Source organism: Etheostoma spectabile, chromosome 17 (assembly GCF_008692095.1).
Source record: "Etheostoma spectabile isolate EspeVRDwgs_2016 chromosome 17, UIUC_Espe_1.0, whole genome shotgun sequence".
NCBI lineage: Eukaryota > Metazoa > Chordata > Actinopteri > Perciformes > Percidae > Etheostoma > Etheostoma spectabile.
This window is the reverse complement of record NC_045749.1, coordinates 21,912,708-21,930,844: the sequence shown is the minus strand read 5'-3', so window position 1 is coordinate 21,930,844 and position 18,137 is coordinate 21,912,708. Positions and strand designations below refer to the sequence as shown.

Sequence of the window (18,137 nt, the reverse complement as noted above, 5' to 3'; positions counted from 1 at the left end):
TCACAACGGTGCGATAAACAGAATGTAATACCGCACCAGCTGCTCCGATTATCTGACCAATCTCCCGCTCCATAGTCCCCTCACTCGCGAACAAGACCCCAAGGTACGTAACTCCGGTCCCTTGGGTGTAAGGACTCCCACTCCCTACCCGAAAAGCACTCCATCGTTTTCCTGCTGAGAACCATGGCCTCAGTTTTGAGGTGCTGATCCTCACCCAGCTGCTTCACACTCAGCTGCGAACCGATCCAGTGAGTGCTGAAGGTCACAGACCGATGACGCCATCAGGACCACATCATCTGCAAAAAGCAGCGATGAGATCCTAAGCCCACCAAACTGCAACCCCTCCCCGCCCCGACTACGCCTCGATATCCTTTCCATAAATATTATAAACAGGATTGGTGACAAAGCGCAGCCCTGGCGGAGGCCAACCCTCACCTGGAACGAGTCCGACTTACTGCCAAGAACCCGGACACAGCTCTCGCTTTGGTCATACAGAGATTGGATGGCCCTAAGAAGGGACCCCCTCACTCCATACTCCCGCATTACCTCCCACAGTTTCTCCCGGGGGACCCGGTCATACACCTTCTCCAGATCCACAAAACACATGTAGACTGGTTGGGCATACTCACAGGCTCCCTCCAGGATCCTTGCGAGAGTAAAGATCTGACCCGTTGTTCCACAACCAGGACGGAATCCGCATTGTTCCTCTTCAATCCGAGGTTCGACTAGCAGCCGAATCAGGACAGATAAGATAATATAGGCCTACATGCCATATTCACATATTGAACCTGAGCAACAAACAGTTGAATCAGTTGCAGATCCAACCGTTGATTTTCCATCTGGATTGCATTGTGTCTGTCTGTATGGCTCTGCCCCCCCACACACACACCCCCTCCCTGTCTCTAACTGGATCAAGGCTACTCAGTGACATTTGCAGAGCTGTCCTGCACACCAATCTTTGTTTCCAGTAAACTTTGAATCTATTTATAGACTGAGTGAGTGAAAAGGGAGGGAGAGTATTTGTGGAAGTTAATGGAGAGACAGAGTTAACCTGCAGCCCTCACAGACGTTTTGTGTTTCATTGGATATCCTGATGAGCCCTGTTAATATGGGTTTGTGATTGGCATGGCAGAGGTCACCCGGTGGTAATGTTTTAATGGATCACAACAAGGTAAGGCATCTTTTACATAAATTGATATTGGCTCTAAACTGAAACACTCACACATATTTAGGAGATAATCTGAAAGTTCTAGTTTAATAGACATATTTTCACATATTAACAACATTACAATCTTTACTACAATGCAGGTGATTTTGTGGACTTCTTAAAATTGTGTTAAAATTCCTGATGTGTTTCTACACTGTATGTACTCTTTGTAATTCATGTAGATGAAGTTTTTTTTTTTTTTCTAAAGGTTTGTTAGTTACAACTTTGTGGAGTCATGCAGCCTTTGGTTTCTCAAAGTGAAAGTTCTGGTTTCTTCTAGGCTTTTAGTAATGTTTTGCCGCTGTAGTTGTGGCCCTTTTATTTAAGGAATGTTGAATGTTGTTACCACCGATCCTTAAAAACAAAGGATCAGAACTGAATCATATGATATCATTATGATTCAATGTTCGAGCAACAGTGTGTGTATGTGGAAGTGAAGGTCAAGCCTGTTAACACCATGCCACTGGAGTGTGTTGTATAATCCTACAGTAGGACTCCAGACTGCAATACTGAATTTAAATTTTTCATATAGTTGCACCCAAAATATTTCTATGTGGCTTTTGGCGTCACAATTATGTCTTACATGTTATTACCATATTTGTGCTTGTACAACAATGCAACCTGCTTAACCACTTTATAATGATCCCTTTAAGAACCACATTTTAACTTTAACTGAGAGTGTGTTGCTATCTGTGTGTCAGTGATCAACACAGTGTTCAGCGGCGTCCTCTTGTCTTTCTCTCTGGACACATTAGAGTGGGACAGCATGTCCAACTGCTATACAGAGACAGGGGTGAGCTCTCCTTAAGCTACTACAACAGTTCTACTGGAAAATCCACAGGAAAATAGGAATTCATAAAAGAGAAAATGATCGTAAAAAATAAAACTGTAAAATAATATATTACACAGATTCCATAGGTAGGGCACTATAGATGTTTATTGACTTGTGTCATATAATTGATATCTGAAGTATTACTATTTAATTCAAAGCAAAGCTGATTAGGGCATTGATTTCCCAATTTCTGATTCACAAAGTCCAGATTTGATTACATTTGAAAGCTCATTGAACTCTAGTGGACCAACCAACCAAGCTGTGGTCCGCCTGGTCTCGGCTGGTCTGTCGGTAGCTCCAGGCTACTAACTGAGCTTCATTCTGCCTGGCTGGCATTAATGCCACTACCACTGGTTGAAAAATCAGCAATATCATGTTTCTTGTCACAACAATTGACAAAATTAAACATTTTACCAAACTAATTTATGTTTTTATGAATACAGAATCCATTTCATCAAATAGAAATAACCACCAAATAGAATTCAGCGGGTCTGACTGAAAATTAGTTTATGGAGTTTTTTAGGTGAACTAGAGCCATTAATCAGCAGAATTTAGGCAGTGTCTGGAGGTTGGCAAATGTGCTGATCAAAAATACACATTTGTTATTGATCATGAGTACTGACAGGGTATTTTGATATTTTTCTCATTTGGCTGCTGAATCTTTTACATTCCAGGGGGTTGAGGAGGGATGACCCTGCCCCCTGCGCGGGGTTAAGTTACAAAGCCCTACTCATGAAATGCAGCAACATTATGGATACCAAATCTAAGTCCAAACTGTACAGAAAAAAGTTGCCAGCCTTAGTTTTTGGCCAGACATTTCCACAAAATATGTCATAATGTTGTTACATACATCATCAATCAGGGAATTAATAAACATAAACAATTTTACTACATTTGACACTAAATACCACTAAACTCCAGTGCCCCCCCGTTACATGCCATACAGCACTGGTTGGAAATTGAGACAATAAAATTTGGAGTTCCATTCTTTTTGTCCAGTCAGGCAGCAGGATGTGCAGGCAGTGCTTTTGTTTAGGCAGACATTTTTAGAAGCCCAGAGAGACAAAACAATGTGTACGACGTCATTACAGGGGAATATGGGATGGGTTGACCCTCACTCTCTCTCACACACACACACACACATTCACTCTCAGAAATGCTACAGAAATGTAATTACATAAACTGTATAGTTCACTGGACATTTCACTTGCTAAGTTATCATGAATGTTGGGGGTATATAGGGCAAGAAAATACAAAGAAACCAACGTGTGCACAAGCATATTGTGAGACATTTCCTGCTCTGCTCTTTTCCACTTTACCTTGTGTGGTCCCTATATTTAGCTCACTCCAGGAAAACCAACCGACACAGGCAGGAAAGCTAAGTTGGGAAAGAATTGAAGGAAGTCTAGTGGCCATTTAGACAAACAACTCTGACAGTACGATCAGTGCTGGCTCAACGTGCAGCAGTGCTCTGTATGGCTGGGACAGACAGAGGGCTTTGGAATAAGAGAGGCCCTTCCGAAGAAAAAATTAGAGAAAGTAGAGAGCTATGCTGGGTTCACTAGCAGTCTGTTGGATCCAGCTGGATTTGGGTTTGGATGTGGATTTGAAGAGACAAAAGGTGGATTTGCACACAAACATGCATGTGGTCTGCTGTTAGATCTTGGCTCTCTCTGATGAGGTAAGGTGCTTATGTCGTTGCCTAAATGTTTGATTAGAATCAGCTTTAATGTGAGTTTGAATGTAGTCTAATGTCTGCTGTTTTGGATGGCCACTGATCAGTGAGTTGTGTGTTTGCTTCCCTTGTTAATACCACATATCACTACTAATTCTACTTGTTGTCCTTGGTACAGTTTTTCAATGTATTGTATATTGTGTGATGAACACAATCATGGCTCCCAGATGACAAGAAAAATGGAGTGAAGTCACTTAATCGCCCCGTAGGCATCATTTGCTACTTCTGTTCAGTTCATTGAATCGCTTCATTACTCATCATCTCCTTAACCCTTCATTGTCTGGTATTTATGAATGAACACAAACTTTCACCTTTCCAACATTAGTTTTGGACGATTGTACCAAGGTTGCTAAAGTTATCTATTATGGGAGATACGTACATACTTACTTAAGTGTGTAAGATATGTGAGTAGCTTTCTGTCTCTATGTGTTATAAGACAGATATCTTTGCAGAAAACCACACCTGTTTTGTTTAATCTTCATTCAAACTTAATACATGTTTAGTTCCTGTGTAGTTTAGCTATGTAGCTCTATAGTATTATGGGCTGTAGGTTGGGGACAGAGTCATGTGTGGGAGAGATCAGCTAAAGCAGAATAGGACAGGAGGTGTAACAGCAGAAACACTTTCCTATCCTTGTCCCCTCTCTTCTTTTTTCTTATCTGTCCTGTTCCATCCCTATGTTCCAGCAATGTCCATCATGGTAAACAAACACTTCATAATTAGCCTATATGAATTATGGTAATATATATATATATATATTATTTTTTTTGCAGAAGAGGATTAGGGCCACATTTGAAAAAATGTGAGACTTCTGAGATTGAAATAAATATTTATTTAGGACTAAGACCCACTTTATTGATCCCGCAAGGTGAAAATGAAATATATAATCTCAGAATTCTAACTTTAAAGCTATGGTGCGTAGATTCTGTCTCCCCCATGAGGAATTCTAAGTAATGACAACAACACTGTCGGCGCGTCAACATGATACAAGCCTTCCGTGCTTGCACCCCCCCTCCTGCACACAGTTGCTAGTAGCCAATGAGGACACGGAGGATTGACAAAAACATGATGGACTCTTCAGAAGAGGTAATTACTTCACTCAAGTTTCTGCGTGGGAAAGTCACCAGATGCCACAATCTTCTGAACATAGTCATACTGAGAAATCCAGCGAGTTGTGTGGAGCTGATAGTCTTAATTAGCTTTGTAGCAATTCATTTAGTGATGGCTGGAATGTAACGGACATTCATTAATAATAAAATGTTACACACTAAAGCCATTAATTAATGTCAAACTCAAATCCATTCCTCACATTTCTCACAGCATTTACTTAAACATAACTATAAAAGAACAATTAATTAACAACGTAACTAATGTAATAAAGAAAACAAAACAAACAAATGTTTCAGGCCCGGGAGGAGTGATATTCATCTAGTTAAAAGTATTTAATAAATTTGAAGAAACTATTTAAAACCACTGGTTGCCACAGTGTTACCAGGTGGATCATATAACCGGATTAACACCATAAATAAAACACCACATGCAAATATCAAAACATTAAAATCATACAATATACTAATAACATCAGTTTGTTATTTTTCACCACCTGTTAACCACTAGCTGAAAGAACCATTAATTCTACCAACACTATGACCTGATTAAAAGTCGCTAGAACGAAGACACCCATTCCAGGACAAACGTTCTCCCATAAAAACAATGAAACACAATAATTAACAGGTAAAACAAATTACCACACGAGCGATTTATAAGTTAGAGCACGTGAGTAAACAATCTAAGGTAGGCAAAACAGTCTGACATAGACAAAACAGCTGGACAAAACTCTGGACAAAACAGACGACAGTTAGTACATTTAATCGCTGTCTGGCAAACTATGCAGCACATGTCAACCAACCTACCTTGGCTGTACCATCCAGAGACCCGCACACAACCCTGAACGCTTGTCCCGACACCAGCACACAAGGCAGCAACCGAAGGAGAGAGACCGTCAGCTCCTGCCTTTATTTCCGCGTAGGTCACGTGACATCTCAAGTGACCAAATTTTAACCAACCTGTTACACTAGCTTAACACACCCACAGCAACCTAACTGCACCTGTACAATCAGGTTTAAGTAGGCTACATGATTGGATCTGTCCAGATATTATCCACATACTGTAGGGAAATAGTTTTACTTAGCTAACTAAATCTTAACTTGACCAATCATGTTGTCACTTCATCACTCAGGTGCAGCCAATGGGAAGCCTTTCTATTTTGACACATTTTGACTTTCAGTAACACTTTCCATGTCTACAATGAATCGTAAACATGCTTCTAATGTGTGTATGTGTGTGTGTGTGTGTGTGTGTGTGTGTGTGTGTGCATGTGTGTGTGTCACATGGCTGCCTGCTGCAGGCTGCTGTTTTTGTCAGCAGAAGGTGAGAGCGTAGTGGAACTGTGCCAGCAGCAGATGTGTGTGAGTGGAAGACTGATACTTGCTGTTACGTTGCTGTTCAGGGGGTAAGGGTAAAATAACTGCTTATGAAATAGAGATTGTGTTGTTTGTGTGATACATATATCTGCTAGTTTGTGTTACATTTAGGGCTGGTTGTTGCCTTTCAAGAACAATGGACAAAGTAGCATTTTACACTTTCAGCAAGTAGTTTTTCACTATGGCTTTGTGTGTGTGTGTGTGTGTGTACGTGTGTGTGTGTGTGTATATGTGTTCAAGATGTACAAGTCAAAGATGACTGTATGTTAACATCTCTGTCCAACTTAGTTAAATTGGTATTTTGTAAAGCTTGAACAGATCCTATGACAGTGTGTGAGCAGTTGTAAATTTTTGCATGTGTATTGAATGTGCACAAATATGTGTGTGTGCACCTACTGGCAGTCTGTCACTGGACCATGCATACAACACACAATGACGCATCTGCAAAGCAGAGGCAGAGATACAGTGAGCCATTGTGGAGGCAGAAAAGCACAAGTCATGCTAAAGGGCACAACATGCACAACAGAGTTAAGAAACCAAAAGCAAGAGAAACGTAAGAATGTGTCAGTGTGTGTATCGCGTAGCCATTGACATGTAATGTATCAGTGTTTTACACAATGTGAAAGCAACGTAATGTCCAGTAAAAAATCTAAGAGGGATCTCTAAAAGTTTCAGAATGGCCTGTTTGTTGTCATACTGTCTGTAGCATGCAACATCAAGGGTCCTGGCTTTGACTGGGCAGATTATCCTACTCTTTACATTTTACTGCATTTGCTTGATATTTGTTTTGACTTAAACAGTGACATTTAAATCCCACGCATGACAAAGGCGATGTCAGGTCTAAGTCCAACACCGATTAGTCAAGATCAAGACCAGCAAGATTGAACGAGTCAGTATTTTTTCCTCATGAAATCTCATGAGAATGTAATGTGTGATAGGAACAAGCAAGAAATGCTGCTGTAGTCTGGGGGGTGGGGTGGGGGGGTGTTCTCCAACACACCACCACATGAAAGACTTCAAAGTGTGAATGTTTTAGACTGCTGATTTTTAGGCGGCACCCCATTAGCTTTTCTTTCAAATCTTTGGGAGCAAGTTTGACCTAGCTGTTTGCAGCTGCATTTGCATTGCGTTTATACCAGCAGGATTGTAGATAAAGCTAACTTTTTCCTCTTTTAATAACTGGTAAATAATTTTAAGGGAAGAGCATCCCAATCTTCTAAAAATTACATTCTATCTGTCCTAGAGCCCTTACTCACTGTATACATTGCTATTCTGTTCTTCTAAGGGAATAATTTCACCTATCTGTCTGGTGACATGAAGGCTAAGAGCTGAATGCCATGTCATTCTAAGTTTGTGGTTTACTGGTTAAAATGTCATGTGTATTCTGTTGTAACAAAAAGTAAGTTCAAAACCAGAACCTGTGACCCGTGTTTTGTTGGTAAATCATGATGATGAAGCGCCGGTCACCACAGCTTGATTGTGCTCAAATCTACATGTGCATGGAGGCAGTGGAGATGCCGCAGGGAGGAGCGACAGTGTTCGGGATAGGATCCTTTCAAACCGAGGCTCATTGGATGAATTTGTGGTTTCCTTGTTTTAGTATCTTTAGTATCAGATGATATTCCGACTGTATCTGGGTTGGTTCAGCTCCCTCTGTCGGGATTGATTTGTTTTCTATAATCAACCCCACCTATGTATCTATAGGTTGTGAAGTTGTGTGAACATGTCCTGAAGAACGTCAAGTTAAATGTGACATCGGAGTGCTGTCCTTGTCTTGCCTCTATATTAAGTGCCAACACAAAACATATTTGCGTCTCTTCCTACAGTGTCTGCTCCTGGCAATAAAGCCTAATGGAATAGACAATGTCTTGACTCTACTGATGGTTGCTGGAATAGGTCTGTGATTAGGCTGGTCAATGTTTGGGCACAGATGGGTTTGACATGTGACAACTTCTGTTGTCGTTCAATGTATAATACATAAACAACCTGTAGCCCCCTGTGAGCCAGCACAGGATGAGCAGGTAGAAATAATGAACGGATGGAAAATCAATTTAATTGCTGCCTCTCTGCTCAGCGAGAAGTATGCCATACTCAGAAAGATTACTGCTTGGGTGCTAATAATAACTACGGTAGTATGTGAGTAATAATGTAAAGAGGCTGTTCCCAGTAGATTCATTGGGGAGACAAATCTCTAACAAGCACACAACAAGGCCATTCATTAAGATTAGGTTTTGATAGGGAAAATGTGAAAGCAGTCACTTTGTGTATCAAAAACAAAAGACACTATCACTGTTATCCTGCCACTTGATATGTTAGCTAGTTTTCTTTGCAACTGGCCTTGTGATTGTTTTTCTCACAGTAGCTTGGCAACACTGTTTTTATAAAGTATGTTCAGAATAATCCTCTGGCTATACTTTGCTGCCAGGACACCAGACATACGGAACAGATCAGCTGTCTTAAGTTCAGACCAGAGATTCCGGTTGAGACAAGAAGCGACGTTGTAACATATTCATAGCAATGACTCTCTGTACTTCTGTTCTAACTTCCAACTTTCAGGCTTTTGTGCAGCTGGATATATCATTTGTTGATCTAAATTAAATAAGGATAGTTGTAGTGAGTTGTTCCCTACAGCTGCATCTTTGGTAGAGATGAATCCAAGAAAACGTTTATTCTATATTTATTTATATAATATATATATATATATATTTATTTATATAATGTTGCTCCCTCTCTTTCTCTAGCTCGCTCCACCACATCCCATGCTCGCGGTGCTCATTGAGCCTCCTTCTAAACTTATATTTTAAATAACTATATAAATGTATTTCTATAGTTTGTAGGTGACTTTACCAGCTGACTTCTCTATTTGCTGTTGAAACAGGTGACGTCTCTTGCGTTTAAAACTAGTCTCTGGAGACTCGACCAGCTGAGTCGTAGCCACACGTTCAGACCGCTAAAACGTTCTAAAACGGATTCCTCTTGTTGCAAATCTTTTGGTCTAATATAAAATTATAGATTATAATGTGTTGGTATCAGCAGATGGTTAGCATTGTCTCCGATCAGGATTCAATATGAAAAAGTTCTGCTATAATCAACGGAGTCTCACCTTGAAAGCATTTATTATTACCATTGGTTGTCTCTTCTGCCCAGAGACTTCACCAGCCAGCTCCACCTTCAAACTACGTCTCTCAAAACAAACCCCTTTCTCTCTGACACTGACATGGAAAATATATTGTTATTCTGTTTTTAGCTGCTGGCAAATAGTAGCTTGATTGCTCACTAACTGGCCAGCTAACAATACAAAGCCAGTCAAGAAAAATTTTATGCTGGGAAACAGCAGTTTTTATTCGAATAACATCGATAAACATTACTAAACTTTAGGTGATTAAAATTTGGATAAATGGATAAACTTGAGTCTGTGAAGAGCAACATTACATAATTGGCATACATAATCAACATAAACAACTCCATAATCCCGAGCAACTTTATGACATCATCAAAAGTCAATGCTTAAATGCATTCTTTTAATTGAAACACCCCAAGCGTCAGAAAATTACAGATAAATGTAAGTTTTAAAGTACATTTTGAACGGACTAAAAATGTGTGATTATTTGACAATTTAAAAATCATGAGATTAATCATGATTGAATGTTTTTATATTTGTTTATTTAGATAGGCACAGTGCATATTAATGATCATCAGTACATGTACACAATATGCTAGAGTTAGCACCGAAGCTAATTTTTCTATTGCCCCTAGGCAGATACATAAAAAGTAACAAGCATGCAACACCCTCACAGTTTGAGAAGCAATACAAATACTAAAAACAACATTCAAGACAAAATACAATAGACTCAACACGGTTCAACAGTGGACCCAAAAACACGACTCAGAGCAGAGAGTAAAAAGGTAATGGAGTTTATTGTCCAGAGAACAATCCAGGCAAAGGTACAAAGTCGGCAGGCAGGGATGTGGTCAAAAACACAAGCTAGAGGTCTAAGAAACATTAGGAAAACCAACACTTGGAAAAACGCTGAAAAGTCAGAAACGTTCAAATCCTATACATGGGGCCTTTAATATTTGGCCCTGCAAGACATTGAGGTGCTGTTTGTTAACATTAATATAACAGCAAAACAACTACGTGCTCTGTAAAGCTATGGTGAAGAAATGGATTCAATTCAGTTTTATTTATAGTATCAATTCATAACAAGAGTTATCTCAAAACACTTTACAGATAGAGTAGGTCTAGACCACACTCCAGAATTTACAAGGACCCAACAGTTCTGGTAGTTTCCTCCAGAGCAGCAACAGTGCGACAGTGGCGAGGAAAAACTGCCCTTTGCCCTTTTGAGCCTCGGACAGACCTAGGCTCTTGGTAGGCGGTGTCTGACGACCAGTTGGGGTTAGAATGAAGAGTGGCAATAACAGTCCCAAAAAACAGTAGTTTGTAGTTGTTCTTTGTAGTAGTTCATGGCATAGCAGGGCACTGTGGGCATTACAAGGCCCAGCAGGACGTAGCAGGGCAAAGCAGGACGTAGCAGGGCACTGCAAAGCGTAGCAGGATGTAGCAGGGCCCAGCAGGACGTAGCAGGACGTAGCTGGGCACAGCAGAGCATAGCAGGATGTAGCAGGACGTAGCAGGGCACCGCAAAAGCGTAGCAGGATGTAGCAGGGCCCAGCAGGGCCCAGCAGGACGTAGCTGGGCACAGCAGAGCGTAGCAGGATGTAGCAGGACGTAGCAGGGCACCGCAAAAGCGTAGCAGGATGTTGCAGGGCCCAGCAGGACGTAGCAGGACGTAGCTGGGCACCGCAGAGCGTAGCAGGATGTAGCAGGGCCCAGCAGGACGTAGCAGGACGTAGCTGGGCACAACAGAGCGTAGCAGGATGTAGCAGGGCCCAGCAGGACGTAGCAGGACGTAGCTGGGCACAACAGGGCGTAGCAGGATGTAGCAGGTCGTAGCAGGGAACCGCAAAGCGTAGCAGGGAACCGCAAAGCGTAGCAGGACGTAGCAGGGCACCGCAGAGCATAGCAGGACGTAGCAGGATGGATGGAGTCACACTGTCTCTGTGTCTGCTGGGATCCAAGCTTCTCTGTGCGAGGTAACCCCCTCTGAATTCTTTCAACCTTTCCCTTGAACTGAAGCCTTAAAATCATGATATAACCAATCCCAAATACATTTCCATTTATGTGGGGTACCTTTTGGTACTTTTGGTTTCCCTACAAATTATTTGTAGCCATACTTAGTTTTAATTAAGGTTGTGGACAGCTGCTGGTTATCAAATAAGTATCAGTGATAACAACAATGATATTATACAGTATTATGCAATGACATTATGCAGCATTGATGCAGTATGGAGCAGCATGATTGCTGATGTTGTGATGTTGTCACAGAATAAATTAACTTTGTTGGCCAGTGACATCTTTTTGGCCTCTCCAAGGTGATAGCAACTGATTACACACTCGTGCATACGGGACTCATTTACCATGTTTAGAAGTATGGAGAGGCCCACGGAAATATCTTGTATTAATCATTTTAAAGTCATTGTCACACTAAATGAAATAGGGCTCATACAAATAATAGTAATAAACAAAATTAATTATAAACAGACTGGACGTATTAGATTTCAATGATAATAAAAATAATAATAATAATAATAATAAAAACAATACAGCAGTGTGGCGTTCAGCGTGTGTTAATTTAATTTCATTAGTAGACACCCTTTTCTAATCTACCCTAAGACCCTAAACCTTTGAGAGGAATCATGTTTATGCATGAAGGCGAGAGGGCACAGAGGACGAACATTCTTCTCTGAGCCACTACCTGGGCATCACAGCGCACTTCCACTACTTCCATCGGAACAACTTTCCTGCACTGCCCACAGTCTGCAAAATGGTCATGGTTTTTCTTCATGGCAGTGGATTCAAGGGTTTCTGCCAAATGTCCCAATGGAGGAATTCAATTCCTAATTAAATTAAGGAATTAAAAGAACAGCACCTTGCACTTGAAAAGAAAAAAGAATCAATTGATCAGGACATTGCAACAAGATGGAATTCTACCCTACCACTACCGTCGCTCCGTCCCTCATAATGGATGGCACGTCTTAAAAGAGCGTCTCACAAATGGTCACTGAGACACACATTATTCCCCTCTGTGGGTTAAACCTAAACCTAACCCTTGGGTTGGAGTTTCCCTTCGGGGATCAATAAAGCATTTCTGATGAGAATGAGACAGCAGATAAGGCTGCTAAAATGACACTGAAAAGAGACAAAATATTTAACAGCATGGGTTGGGATATTTGAATGCCATTAAGGAAAAACGTAGCCGTGTGACAGAGGGAGTGGGGAAATTAAAGAAGGGATTGTTGTTACTTTAATACAAAACTGGACAAAGTCAGAAGACACACTGTGATTATGACAAGGCTAACACTAGGAAACTTGTCAGAGATGGACAAGCATGAGGATAGACTATGGAAAACCTGTAAACAGCAACAAACACAAAAAGCAAAAAGAACAACTATACACTGGGTTATGATGCTTTAGAAGACGTAACAGGACATTGAAAGATTTATTAAATTTGCCTGAGCACCAATCTGAGATTGAGGAAGCAGTCTTAATATCTCAACGGGATTACCCCACTGAGAATGGTGATACCTTATAATGGTACCGAGACTGGCCCTATTCACACAGGATTATTATTATTTAGTGACCTCTAGTCCTTTGAAATAACTTGGAGGTTGTCTGTGATCTTAATCCTGTGCAAATCAATCATGTCTGTAATTTTAAAGTAAAATGTTCCCCTCAAATTAGAACCATAATACCGAACACTGAGGTCCTGTCATAATGAATCCCATGCCATGTTGACATGTCTGTGATTTGGCTGGGTTGTAAATCATTTTTTCCATTCCCATTTTGTTTCCTGTGCGCCTTTAATCCCCCTATACGGAACCCCAACCCAAGTGCAATAGGGTGACCTCGACTTGGCTGCCCTTTGCGGGCTCCGGTACTCAACTCGGGTACAGATCAGTAAATTTAAGAAAAATCAAAAGCTTCGCTTATCCGTTCCAAATGCGCCACACAAAACACAGATTTGGGGGGGGGGGGTCATTTCTAAATCACACAAGGTCCCCAAATCATTTTAATCTGTTAGGATTATTCTTATTTTTATATTTCCGAAAGAATCGCCTTTTTGGCGGCCTAAACATATACATATGTATAGGGTTTTGTGAATATGCGCAAATTAGTGTGATTTTCGTCATTTACACATGTTGTATTTTATCAAACTCCTCCTAGAGATTACATCTAACCAACTACAAATTTGGACCTTGAAAATTTAAATGTATTGAAAGCTAAACCTTTTGTCATATGGCCTGGCCGTGGCATAGTGGCCATTTAAATAAATAAATTGGTAAGAAAGTTTTGAGGATTCATAATACTCAAACCCTGAGGGCATATATAACTTATAATTGACCTCTAAGGCTCAGTTATAGCAGCATTGTTCCAGGATGGACAGGTTATGTTGGAGACAAGATCAGTCATCTGCATAACGCAGATATATAATCTGTGTCTAAAAGTGTAAGGTATGGCGCTGCGGATCAGTCCAACTGGTCTGTAAGTTAAAAAAAATGTACAGATTGAATAATGCAGGACTTATACAGCATCCTTGCTTCACACCGCGTCATTGAATAAAATATTCTGTTCATTGATTGGTTGTGCTTGAAAGTACATTTGAAAAGGTCATGTACTTTGGCACCTATTCCACTTTGAGGGATTATGAAGAAAAGTCTTTCATGCCAAACTGAGTAAAAGGCTTATTTAAAATTGATGAAACAAGCAAATATTCCCCCCCCCCCTTTTAGGTGGACATCACATATATGATCGGAGGTTCAGTAATTTGAAAGATGGCCAATTTTACACTTAGTTAGTGTTTTTTTTCTTGAATGACAACTTGAAATGACAAACACATACAAGTAGGCTGAAAGTATAAAAATGTCTTGGCACCAAAACTGGTGCACTGCAGTATGACAAAGAACAGCACAGAAGTGTTTGTCAGAATCCTGGAGTTTAGGAGAATATAGACCCAAGGTTGCTGTGGACACAGCTCCCTCTGTAGTTATAATCATCTGAAATATTTCCATGTTTGTGGAGTGGGGTGATCAGCCCCCGGTTCCAGGCATCAGGGAAGCAGCCAGATGTCAGCACCATCTTGAACAACAATTGCAATTTGTAACTCAGGGGCATTGTTTTTCATAATTAATTTTTTTTGCAAAGTGTGCCGTAAGCTTTTTATAATTTGATAGATTTCAGTTTGCTTGTTAACATTTATGTGCAATTGGGTATTCTAATGGACTTGTAATCTAATGGTTAGTTTTTATAGCTGATTCAAGGCTGTCTAACTTTGTTTTAATTTTACTTTTGTTTATGTTTAGGTGGGATACTCTTCTAAATGTCACTGAAGTATTTCCCCCAAATGTGTCTATCTTATATTGCTTATTGTTGTGGTTTTCTAGTCCCTAAACCAAGGGGGTAAGCTTCTCTCTGAAACGCACAGCTCCTATGGCGCCATTTTGATGCTAACAAGCCATCACCCATCGTTCCATTCCATCCCATTGACTCTCATTCATTTTGGCGCCACTTTGTCAGCAAATAACTTTACAACTGAAGCGTTTAATGACTCTATTTGTCCATTGTTTATTAAAAAACTACAGAAAACAACAATGTATAAAAGGCTTGATTACCTTATACCTCATGTTATAGCTCCGTAGCAGATGTTTTTCTAAAATTAGGATTGTGTCATAACCAATCGACTTACTGTTGCATAGTAGAGGAATTAACAAACAGCACAGGGTAGACTCACAGTTTTGACTCACAGTTTTGACTCACATCAGCTGTTTAGGTTTAATTACTAATGTTACTAGCATGTTAGTTAGCAGTAATTAGCCTGTGTCTATGTTATCTCCTAACATATACCTACCTCTCCGTCTCTGCTGATTGGGAATGATTGAGATTTCACTTGCACAGCTACCAGAAGACTTCCAACTTTCAGACAGGTTGCTCACGTCACATCTACGTCATCAAGCTCAGTTGGAAGCTGCGCAGTAACGCTCAGCATCACCGGGACAGAGCTTCTAACAGACTTCACTGGTCTCCGTCCAGAACAACGGGATCTGTTGGTCCATTTATTTAACTGTCTATGCTCTTAACCAACAATTGCCAACTGGCGGACCATGGGCCACATCTGGGCCACCAAAGCTTTTAGTCTGGCTCGCAGGATAATAATGAATTCAGAAATTGTGAAGAGGAAATAATGTATTCTGGTATTAAGCATTTAAGCATTCACAAACCGGTATTGTTGTACATGGAGAGTGCAAATCCCCCATGCTCTGTTTATACTATTTCAGTTTCAAGGTATTAATGTTGTAATGTTTGGTAATGTTGGTGTCTGTGTTTTTGGTTTGATAGCTGTCTGAAATGTTTTCTCAATTCTTTACATTCACTGTCAAACCGTTTTTATTTGTCAGAGGTTTTGTGCTCACCGTTTTAACCGGATTTTTGTTTTGTTTTTCAAGCTTTGTATTGAATGCATATGGTTAATGTCTTTTGTTGCTTTCTTAAAGGTGCTGTAGGAAGGATTGCGAAGATCAAGGACTCAAACAAAAAATTTGAACACTGACAAATCCTCAGTCCTTCCCCCCCTTTCCGCTAAAGCCCAAAACTGTCTCCTAAGCCCCTCCTCCCACAAGGGAGAATGAATGGGTGTGCATGAGCGGTAACTGACACGCAGTTAGACACCCCCCCCCCCCCCCCCCGGCCCTGATTGGGGCATCTGAACAGGGAGCGGTGGATTTTTACAAATCACACTACATGCTGTTGGTGGGGCTAGAGAATTTTTTAAAACAAATTTCACTACCTGCTCTGTGTAGTTGTACTTGAACGTAGGGTTGGTTTCAGAAAATATGACAAAGTTTTTTTTTTAAGGCTTACACACTGCACCTTTTTATGCCTTTAGAGGTATTTTCGTAGTTGACAATGTTTTTTGAATGTTTTAATTCATTTGAGTTTAAGTTTGTGTAAATAGTTTAGCACTGTTTGGAGCCCATTTGTATGACTGATTCAGATTGTACAGTTTACTGGACTGTAGTATCTCTACTGTGTTTTTTCAAGTACATATAAATCTGGCTGTGATCTGAGAGAGGGGTTTGTGCTCAGAGATGGCATAGTCAACTACATTTTTTCCAACAGCTGAACAGTAGGTAAGATGTCCCAGACTGTCTCTCTGAACCTGTGAATATATACAGGCCTGAGGTACTTGGCGGCCAACGGATTTTGGTTTTAAAATGAAAACAACAAAAACGAAAAACAACCAGTTTCCCAATTACCATTTGTAAATATGGAAACAAAAAACTACCCGTTTTTCGTATTTTGTTTTTATAATTAAAAAAAAGATTGTCTCTGATGCGTTTATAGATGGAAACCGGAAAATAAAATACGGGTGTATACGTCTAATTTTTCAATTTTACAATGTTTTTTTCGTGACCCGGAAGCGATTGTAAGTAGTCTTAACTGTCTATGTAAGTGGTTAGCGGTTGTATGCTGCATACCCGGAAGTCATTTGGGCCTCAATGAGACAAGCGTAAAAATGTTTTTAGATGAATATGCTAGTTTTATATTCAAAAACCGAAAGAATGGGATGTCTTGTTGGGATATAGCATCTGTGTTGGTTTCACAGTTTGGACCTATACGGGGGTTTTCTGAGAGGAGTGTGCGGAGGTGGTGTACTAAGCAGGGACTTGTCAGGGACTTCTGTCTTGACGGCCAACCAGTGTTGCCAGATCTTGCGAAACAAATACGCAACCAGGTCTGTGAAAACAAGCCCAAAACAAGCAACTTTTTCTATGGAGCCCCCTAAGATGCTGGAAGAGAAAAATAAATAAACTGTGTGCACGGTTTTACTGTAGGGACGGATTGTCAATTTCCATCCATGTGGACAGATTGGTAAACTGAAAACACAGTAGAGTTTATTTATTGTCTCCGGACTCCGGAGGAGTGACTTCCGGGTAAAAAAAACAAAAAACATTGCAAAATTAAGAAATGAGACGTATACACCCGTATTTTATTTTCCGGTTTCCATCTATAAACGCATCAAATACAATCGGAAAACGAGATTGTCTTTTGTTTTCCATTTTTTAATGACAAAACAAAAAACGAGAAACGGGTTGTTTTCCGTTTTTTGTTTCCCTATGTACAAATGCTAATTTGGAAACTAGCTGTTTTCCTTTATTTTATTTTTTTTCATTTCAAAACAAAAATCCGTTGGCCGCCAAGTACATGAACCCTCTGCAGAGATGCGCTAACTCTTTCTCATTTCTATTGCTTGTTTTGTCAGGGTTGTTCCTCATTACTGTGGGTATGGCGGTCAAATGTGACTGTCTAAAACTTGTCATCTCCTGTTTAATCTATACAGTCAGATTCTGAGCCTGTTCCTGCATTAAAGTCCCCACACTTATTTTGACTTGGCCTTAAAAGTGACGTATCTCTGTGTGTGGATCATTGCAGAAGTCTTTATCGTGGTATGGGGACTCTGATGGAAGGGTGTATAATGCACTAAGATATAAATCTACATCACAAATGCCAACATCTTTATTCATTCATAACGAAATGTGGTATTTGACGGTGGTGATGTCAGAATCAGAATCAGAATCAGCTTTATTCACCAGGTATGACATACAAGTATACATACGAGGAATTTGACGTAGGTTGGAGCAAGCCTCCGGGCGGCAGCTATGGAACAGCGCCACCACACGCTTTTCTCGAAAAGAAACAATGCAGACAGCAACGTGATATGCAAAGAAACATGGTATACAGTACACAACATAACACCTGAT

The 18,137-nt window shown here is 40.4% G+C and overlaps 1 protein-coding gene and 1 long non-coding RNA gene across 5 annotated transcripts in view; one reads left to right on the top strand and one right to left on the bottom strand.

Moving 5' to 3' along the window:
• Nucleotides 1-1,025: 1,025 nt before the first annotated feature.
• rasgrp3 (RAS guanyl releasing protein 3 (calcium and DAG-regulated)) overlaps nt 1,026-18,137 on the top strand; it is a 56,242-nt gene continuing 39,130 nt past the window's right edge. For 2 of the 4 annotated variants that reach the window (XR_004336008.1, XM_032542137.1), the window contains exon 1: nt 1,026-1,171. The gene's annotated coding sequence lies outside the window, so the exon portion shown is untranslated. Of the gene's footprint in view, nt 1,172-3,432; nt 3,721-18,137 lie in introns of those variants that run through there. The other 2 variants (XR_004336010.1, XR_004336009.1) reach the window with 2 other exon arrangements.
• On the bottom strand, nt 1,192-4,784 carry LOC116705758 (uncharacterized). The gene is made up of 3 exons (XR_004336022.1): nt 4,677-4,784; nt 4,080-4,085; nt 1,192-1,202 (listed from the first exon to the last, which is right to left on the bottom strand). It is a non-coding gene; the product is annotated as an uncharacterized LOC116705758 (long non-coding RNA).